This window comes from Lichenostomus cassidix, chromosome 2 (assembly GCF_008360975.1).
Source record: "Lichenostomus cassidix isolate B80296 chromosome 2, HeHo_3.0, whole genome shotgun sequence".
NCBI classification, from domain to species: Eukaryota; Metazoa; Chordata; class Aves; order Passeriformes; family Meliphagidae; genus Lichenostomus; species Lichenostomus cassidix.
In genome coordinates, this window is record NC_139482.1 from 66,529,622 (window position 1) to 66,537,677 (window position 8,056).

Sequence of the window (8,056 nt, forward strand, 5' to 3'; positions counted from 1 at the left end):
ACCACTAACAGCTTCCTTTTTATATTTGCAGGATGAAATGTAGAACCCAATGGCAAGAAAAGACACTGCCTGCCAGCTCTGTGAAGCAATCTGTGTTTCTGAGCCCATCTTGGAAAATCTGACATGCAGTATGTTCCTGTTGGCGAGGCTAAACATGAGAGCGATTTCAAGTGCCATGTGCTAGGATGAGTTATAATGACATTTTATCTATCACACTCCCTTCCCCTGCCAAAGTATGCCAGGCAGTACTTTGTAGTTCACAGTGATGTCTGACAGATCTTTAGCTGGTGCAAAGCCTGTTTAGATCAACAAACTTCGTTAGATTTTGAGGTCAGCTCTTATACCTTACTGGCATGGCATGAGTGTAGGACGTGAACCATAGGGACTGTGCAGAGCACAGGGAGACATGAGAGAGAGGAATAAACCACATGGGCAAGGGACTGTTAAAATTAGGTGACTGACATAAAAAGCTATCTGAAGATGGAAAACAGCATCTACATCCCAAACAGTTATTATGGCAGCACGGCAAGTGACCATCCTCTATCTCATGCAATAGGATTGATATTCCAGTATTCTAGCTCTATCTGGACTTTATACAATACAATGGTTTAAATGGAACAGGCACACATGTATATTAAAGAGAAATTAGCTAATATGATACTGCAATACTGCTGTGAACATTCATGTAGTTCCATCACTCCTGATCAAAAAGGAGACATGCCAAGGAGGTCACAGGATACAAGTGTTAAGTTCCAAACAAAATACCTGTTTTCCTCAGCTGTATTATTTCCATGAATATTCTTTGAAATCCCTGTAAAAAACTTATTTCTTCTTTTGATTCCATATAAGTTTCGGGATACCTCTCAGAAAACGACAGTGTCACTAAGCCATAGAAATACTTGCTGTAGAACCAACATACCTTTCTGTGCAGTCAATCGGAAGGAGTCTTTGGGTGTGGACACATTTTTCCCAGTGGAGGAATCCCTAAGCAAGGAAGAACCACCACATCAAAGGAGAATGTTGGGCTGGCAAAAAGAAAACACTACCAAAAAAGAATTGCAGGAGCCTGGGAGATGTTTCGTTGCCAGAGGAATTATCAGTTAAGCCCATTGTAAGTCCTTATAAAGAACCATTTGCAGAAATGGGGAGTCACTGCTGGATTGTATTATTAAAAAATCCGACAGAACAGACATGTCTTATTTTCTCACTCAACCCCCTGTCTCCCTACTCAAGACATACTCAAATTTTGATACTAAGAAACAGTTTCCCAGAGAAGATAACTTGAACTCGGCTAGCAAAACTCTCAGTCCAGAAGGAGCCATGTTAAGATTCCCTGCCGTTTGAATGGAGGCTTGAATGATGAAAATACCCTTCTCTGATAAAATTAGTAGTAGTGCTTTCATAACACATTGCAAAATTTCACATGTAGGTGCTGGGCCTCACAGATGTATAACATAAAAGAGAAGTGTTAAGAATACCAAACGCAGGTGCTGGAGTTGTGCCTTGAATTAACTGAGTGTGAATGTAGAGGGCAATGCATTTTCATTGCAGTTCCCATTCAGATTACAAATTATTTAAAAATTTCAGTATTATTTAAATGAGATTATGTTTCATTGCAGTTATTACAAATTAAAAACATTAAATTAAAAATTAAAGAAGTTACAAATTAAACACTTTTGGTAGGCAGCCACTGGACAACAAATAAAGCATCCAGACAAGTGGAAAGAGAATAACATGAGTAAATAATCTGATTCTTTCCATGAGAACACAGTGCACATACCAGGTCTGATACAGTCAGAGAAGTGAAAATAGGTATAAAGCACAGTGTAAAATGGTACAACAAAAGAGGAAGTACTCTGAGAAGGTTTCCACCAGAATCTCAGATGTTATTTCTTATTTGTCATTTTCTTTTTTTTTTCAGTTACAGGTGGTGATAGAAAAAAATTAAACCAAATCATTTAAACATGGTGGATCAAACTCTACTCCTGTTTATTACTAAATTGATTATATCCAGGAAATTCAGCAAAATAATTATAGCCTTCTTCCAACAAACTAACTCAGTAGCATTTCAAACATGTTTTTTGCCTTCTTTTGTCTTCTTCTAGAATTTCCTTTTTATCAGCCTTCTCAAAATTCACTAAAGAGAGTAATTCATAGAGCTTTTTATTCCTTTTTTTGTTAATTTAAACATTTATTTTTCTTCATTTTCTACAATCAAATGGGCTAGCCAGTAGTGGAATTTTGATTTCTTGGTGATTTTTGTTTCCTTTTTAAAAATTCTTGCTTTAAAGTCAGGGATTACTATAAATTAGGCCAAAATCTGACAATTACACTTTTAAAATTGGTCACTCCACTGGAGCTTGACGCAAGCACTACAATCACTGTAGGAATTGTAGAAGGTTGAACTTCTTAATTTTCATCCTTTTGTAATGCTGGCCCACACTGACTTATCTTCACAGATGGAAAATTTCCACTGAAGTTAGTGAAAAAATAGTTTGCATAAACTGGACAGAGGGTGTAATCTCTTGTTTTGCAATAGCAGAATGACACAACTCCACCAGTACAGTAACAGTATGGGTGAAGTTTACTCAAATTCATCCTCATTTGCCTTTCCACCTTCTCTGAATAGAATGCTGTCAAGCCATGTGACCTCTCCTTCTTCTAATTAGTTGATGATAGTGTTGTCCTCCCTAGGAAATGGTGAAAGTTGGTAAGGACTCTTTACTCCAGCTTTTTGGGATATCACTTGCTCCCAATGAAGAATAGAAACATGCTGATTAAATAAAGGGATTCTCCACTCATTGAGCAGGGAGTCCCTTACAGCTCCTTATACAGAGCCCAATCTTATCGTCCTCTTCCCTCTTTAGGTATAGCGTGATTTAGGTGGAGAGTTGAGTCAGAGTCATATACATAGTAGCATGTTCTTCATTGGGCTTGTTAGCACACACAGGGGTGTGTGTTTTAATCTTTAAACCACCGTTTATCAGAAAAAAAGTTACTTTTCGACCGTTGTGTCCTTCGAAGTTTCAGTGCTACAACTTTGTTTCGCTCCTCAGAGGCAGAACAGAACCATAGTGTCTCCACAGGCCTCCTCATTCGGCCAGCTCAGCCTTTCTCAGGGTCAGCTAAGCAGATCTCCATCCGCAAAGATAACATGGAATGCACATAGTGTGTCCACAGATAGGAAACTTTAGCCCTTGCCTGACTCCTTGGTCACCATCCCACAGTACTAAGGGAAGAAAAGGAGAATACACACAGAAATGGTTCCTGTCCTTGCAAACGAAATTCCAGGGAGAAAGGGATGACAAGTTGGCAGAAAGTCTACAGCTACTATCTAAATATAACAAGCTGGCTCCTTGGCTTAAAATCCTGCAAGCAGAATTTGAAAATGAGCAAGCTGAGATGAAGAAAACAACAGATTTGTGAGTTCAGAAGGGAGAACCAAAAGCTGCAGCAACAGAGGGTGAAAGACCAAGAACAAAACCACATCCTGCAGCTCGAAACTGATGGAAATAGATATGATATAGTCAGAGAACCACAGTCAGCTACAGAATAATTCAGTCTGGTACCATAAGCACTGCAAGTATCTATAATGCACAGAGTTCCTAGTTGCCACGTGCAGCTGTTCCCCTTCCCTTCTGAAGACAAACTTCCACAGATTCCAGTTGAGGGTTCTGTCAAAAAAGCTACCATAAGAACCTTAAGATAGCATTCCTGAAGTCCTTTACTGGATTTGAGTCCAGGTGTGGAATTCTGTCTTACACAGATATTTATGCAATAATCTAATTTCAGGCACTGATGAAATGCTTTGCAATTTATTATTTCAAGTAAACAACGGAATAAAAAGCTACGATAATAGATTTTTTTTTACTTTTTCAAGGGGAAAAGGAATGAAAGAATCAGAAAGTAAATGTTGCATAGTTTGTTTCTTTCTCTCTTCAACTTTGCAGAAGCTTGCAGATAATTTTGTCTGTATCTTGCATGGCCTGGGGAATGCTCAAAACTGGACAAACCATTCTTGATGCACTCCAGTAGTGATTAGAGATGTAACAGTCACTCACAGAGAAAACAGATCTGCTTTGTTCATTTCCCATAGCATGAAGTGTAATGTCTACAAATTTATCTTCAATTTTCTTTTTTTTCCTTTATATTGACAACTCTATCTTAGCCGCAGGTGGCTTTATTGATTACTCCATATGCAATTCCATGTACACATTCTCTTACTGGCTGTATTTTTTTTCCCTGTTGTACAATCTTTTAAAAATAGAATTTTATTTTGTCCATATGTGACAATACTCAAAATGATAAAACCAAGAGATTGGAGGTTGTTTGGATATACTCAGTGCTGCTAACAAATACTGCTGTTGTATACAGAGTTCACTCCCTGGGTGAGGAAGACTGGATTTAGGAAATCCATGAACACAATGACATGAATCTACCAAGTAGCCAACCTATCACTGAATAAGTAGCAATAATTAACTTAAAGTGTAGAATAAAAATAGCTTTTTATCTTTTCATGGCAACAACTTTTTTTCTGCTCTTCATGAAGAGGGAAGATAAAAAATCTGGTGGCTAAAAATACTCAGCATGCTTTAAGCTGTGTGTATTGCAAAACCATCACCCCAGCCTTCAACACCAGTGTTGCAAAGTCTTAAGCTGGGCAACCTTGGGCAAGGCCAAAGGGAGCCCTGAAGTTCCTTTCCTGTTGTCATGATATGGAGCATAATGAATCCCTAAATCTGACTAAGCAATCATGGTTAGCAATGACAAATTTATCTAGACTATTAGTGTTTTAGTTTGATTTTTTCCATTTCTCAAAAAACCCCCCATCTAATTATTTAGTCAAGTTTGTGGAACACAATTTTCTGTATATCTCTTGGAGATAGATCTCCCTCTCCTTTTTTTTTTTTCTTAGATAAAATACAGAATCTGTATGTGGTTGAGACAATTTTCTGCATTAGGGTAGCTAAAATTCCTTCCTGAAAAATCTTGGGAAAGCACTGTCCTTCAGAGAGCCACTACAAATCAGGAAAAATTTACGAGATCTCATTAAGAGCTCCTGTGAACACTGGTTTGTCTCCTGTACTTGCACCCAGTCAGAAGCAGCTGACAGCACTTCCAGGGATGAGGGTTGCTATATGACCCCTTTCTGCCCACATCAATTTCAAATAAGTTGGTTCCCCACAGTTATAACCAGTGGTGAGAACAAATAATGTCAGCTTGACAGGTCTAAGTGGGAGATTCTCACTGGAATTATTAATAACTATCACATACAGAAACTGTTTGTAATATTGAAAAGTACTAGAGAAATTAAGAGGGGAAAAAAAACCACTCAGAATTCAATATCCATAGAATTATTTCTATAAACTACAAAGAGTAATGAAGAGATAAATCTTGGTGTCACTTTTTTTTTTAAGTGTAGTGTTACCTTCTCTGATTTCAGTGGGCACAACAAAATATGGACAGATACAAAATCACCAACTATTAGAATAAAATTTTAGAGCTTTTGACAGTTTCTGAAAAGCAGAAAAATTGATCTTATCTGTGAACCCAAGAAAAGTTCGTTTTCTTGTTTTTGGGGTACACTGGATTAGGGGGGTTACTTATCAACACTATTAAATTGACTTGAACCTGAAGAGAACTGAGAAGGATGCACACACCTGGGAGATTCATTTAAGAAGTTCAAAGTGGAAACATAAGGTAAACATTCCTTATAGATCACAGACTAGAAAAGCTCACCCTTTTTGTAATACATGTTATGAAACTGAAGGCACATTTCCTAGTAACAGTTTTATGTGTAATTTCTAACTGAAAATCTTATTTTATATGCAAGGATACAATGCTTGTATGCGACTACAATCACATTCCCACGGGCAGCATGAACTCCCAGTGAACACCAGTCTTCTCAGAATTAGCATCCAGCATAAGAGATGTCAAACCTCAATGCCACAATAGTGGTAAATACTGTCAACACTTATTTTATTATGCTTGTGAATGAACACTTGGAGCAGTCCATGCAAAAAGAAAAAAAGAAAATCTCTGCAGCTTGTTTCATACAGGTTTTCATACACACTTTTCTTCCAAATTGTAACCTGTTTAATATGGGTACAGTACTTAGCACAGAGGAAATCCAGCCTATTGGCTTTTAGGTACAGTTGTCATATTGGAGTCAGTCTTGGCTTGGTGTGTTGCTGAAACTAGTCAAGGTACTGCAATTATTCTCAGATACACTTTTAATTAACAACCTTTCTGTGCCCCCACCACATACAAACTCAGTACGAGCACCATACAGGTTAATTAATTAATTAATTAATTAGTAACATCAAGATTCAGTTAACTCAGATGGAAAAACAGCAGTTAAAGTACATAGTCACTCTGTAGAAGACACAAAATGTTTCAGCTCCTGCAGTGTTATATAGGAAACCTCCTACAGTATGCCAGTATTCTTTTACTTTCCCGATGAAAAAATAATTAGCTGCTTCCCTCCCCCCAAAAAAACCTCCTACAAAACAACCAAACCACAGCTAAAGACATCACAACCTGGTGAAAGACCTTTACAGAAAGTGCAATATTATATCATTGGGTTGATATTATCTGACTAGAAATACTTTATCAGTAGCAATGAATGTTTTCCAGTTTTCATAATCATGTGTCACTTTCAGTCAATACTTAACAGCAGTTTAGTGACATTTTCAGCATGTTAAAATAAGAATAGGCTTAGCTAGAATGGTTACTTCTGATACCTTTTTGGTGTAATTTGAAGGTTCAAAATCAAATGAGTGAAAATGAAAAATGAAAGCCTCAAGACTACATTTACCATTGCCATAACAGCAAGCTGCAGATGCCCAAATGACAAATAAAGTTACCTCAAAATACAGAACGTATCTTAACTCTACTCTTATTTCATTGTACCCTGTATGCAAATTGCTGAATGAACTGTGGGAGAAAAGAGAAAGCATGGAGGCTGGTTTTGGCCTTGGCATTTCTATTTTCACTGAATGTTTTGGTGGTAGGGTTTGGGAAAACTTTTCATTTTAACATCCCTTACACTGCATTGAACAAAAGGTGTACTTCCCACAGAATCACAAAATGTTCTTAGTTAGAGTGACCCACTGCTGTCCAGAAAAAGTTGGACTTGTTATCTGGTGTGCAACAAGGCAACAATTACACACTTGAGAGAGATGCTGATCATTTATTTCAAAGTTGCACCAGCCTGGGCGCTCGGTGGTATTCCACAAATCAAGCATGCCAACTATTAAAACTTTTCACTATTTATACATTCTAGCAAACAAAGGCATCAATGTTCATTATCTACAAGTTACATATTTCTCGTATTAATTAGTATTCTATCTTTTGTTGGTTAATGCGTCTCTCACTTCTCACACCAATTAATCCAAATGCTCAGTGATTCCCTATTCTGGAGTCAGGGGGTTTCAGGGCTCGGTGGTCTGTGAGTCGCTGGCTGTGATCCTCACCTGCCGGAATTACCTTTTATCCAGTCAGAGCAGATCCAGCACAGCTGCTAAGTTGGGTTTATTAAGTTTCTTCCTTATCTTGGGAGTTTTGCCAAATGTCCTTGTGGCCTGTAAATTCTGCATTCTTTGTGGCCACTATTAGTGCTACATCCTTCTTCCCAGGCTCTAGGGCTCAGATTATTGTGGCCTGTCAAGCCCTAAACCTCAACAAGGCACTTCTACCGACAAGCAATTTGTCCTTCTAACACCTGGACATCACACAGAGCTTGCTTATGAGCTGCTGATTCAAAGATCACATCTTCAAATTCCCCATTTTGCAACGCCACCAGGATCGCCGAAGTCCAAGCCCCGTCGCTGCGCAGGACGCCCCAAGAATCCCCGAGGCGCCCGGGAGCGCTGTCCAAAGGTTCGCTGTGCAAAAGCTCCTCCTCGCACGGGCGGCTCGGCGCCGGGAGCGCTTCCCCGGCAGCCCTCGGGAGCGTTTTCCCGGAGCCCGCTCCGCTCGGGCGCGCAGGAGGCGCAGGAAGCGCCCGCCCCGCCGAGCGCTCACGTGTCCGCCGCGCCTCCTGCCCGGCCGAGCC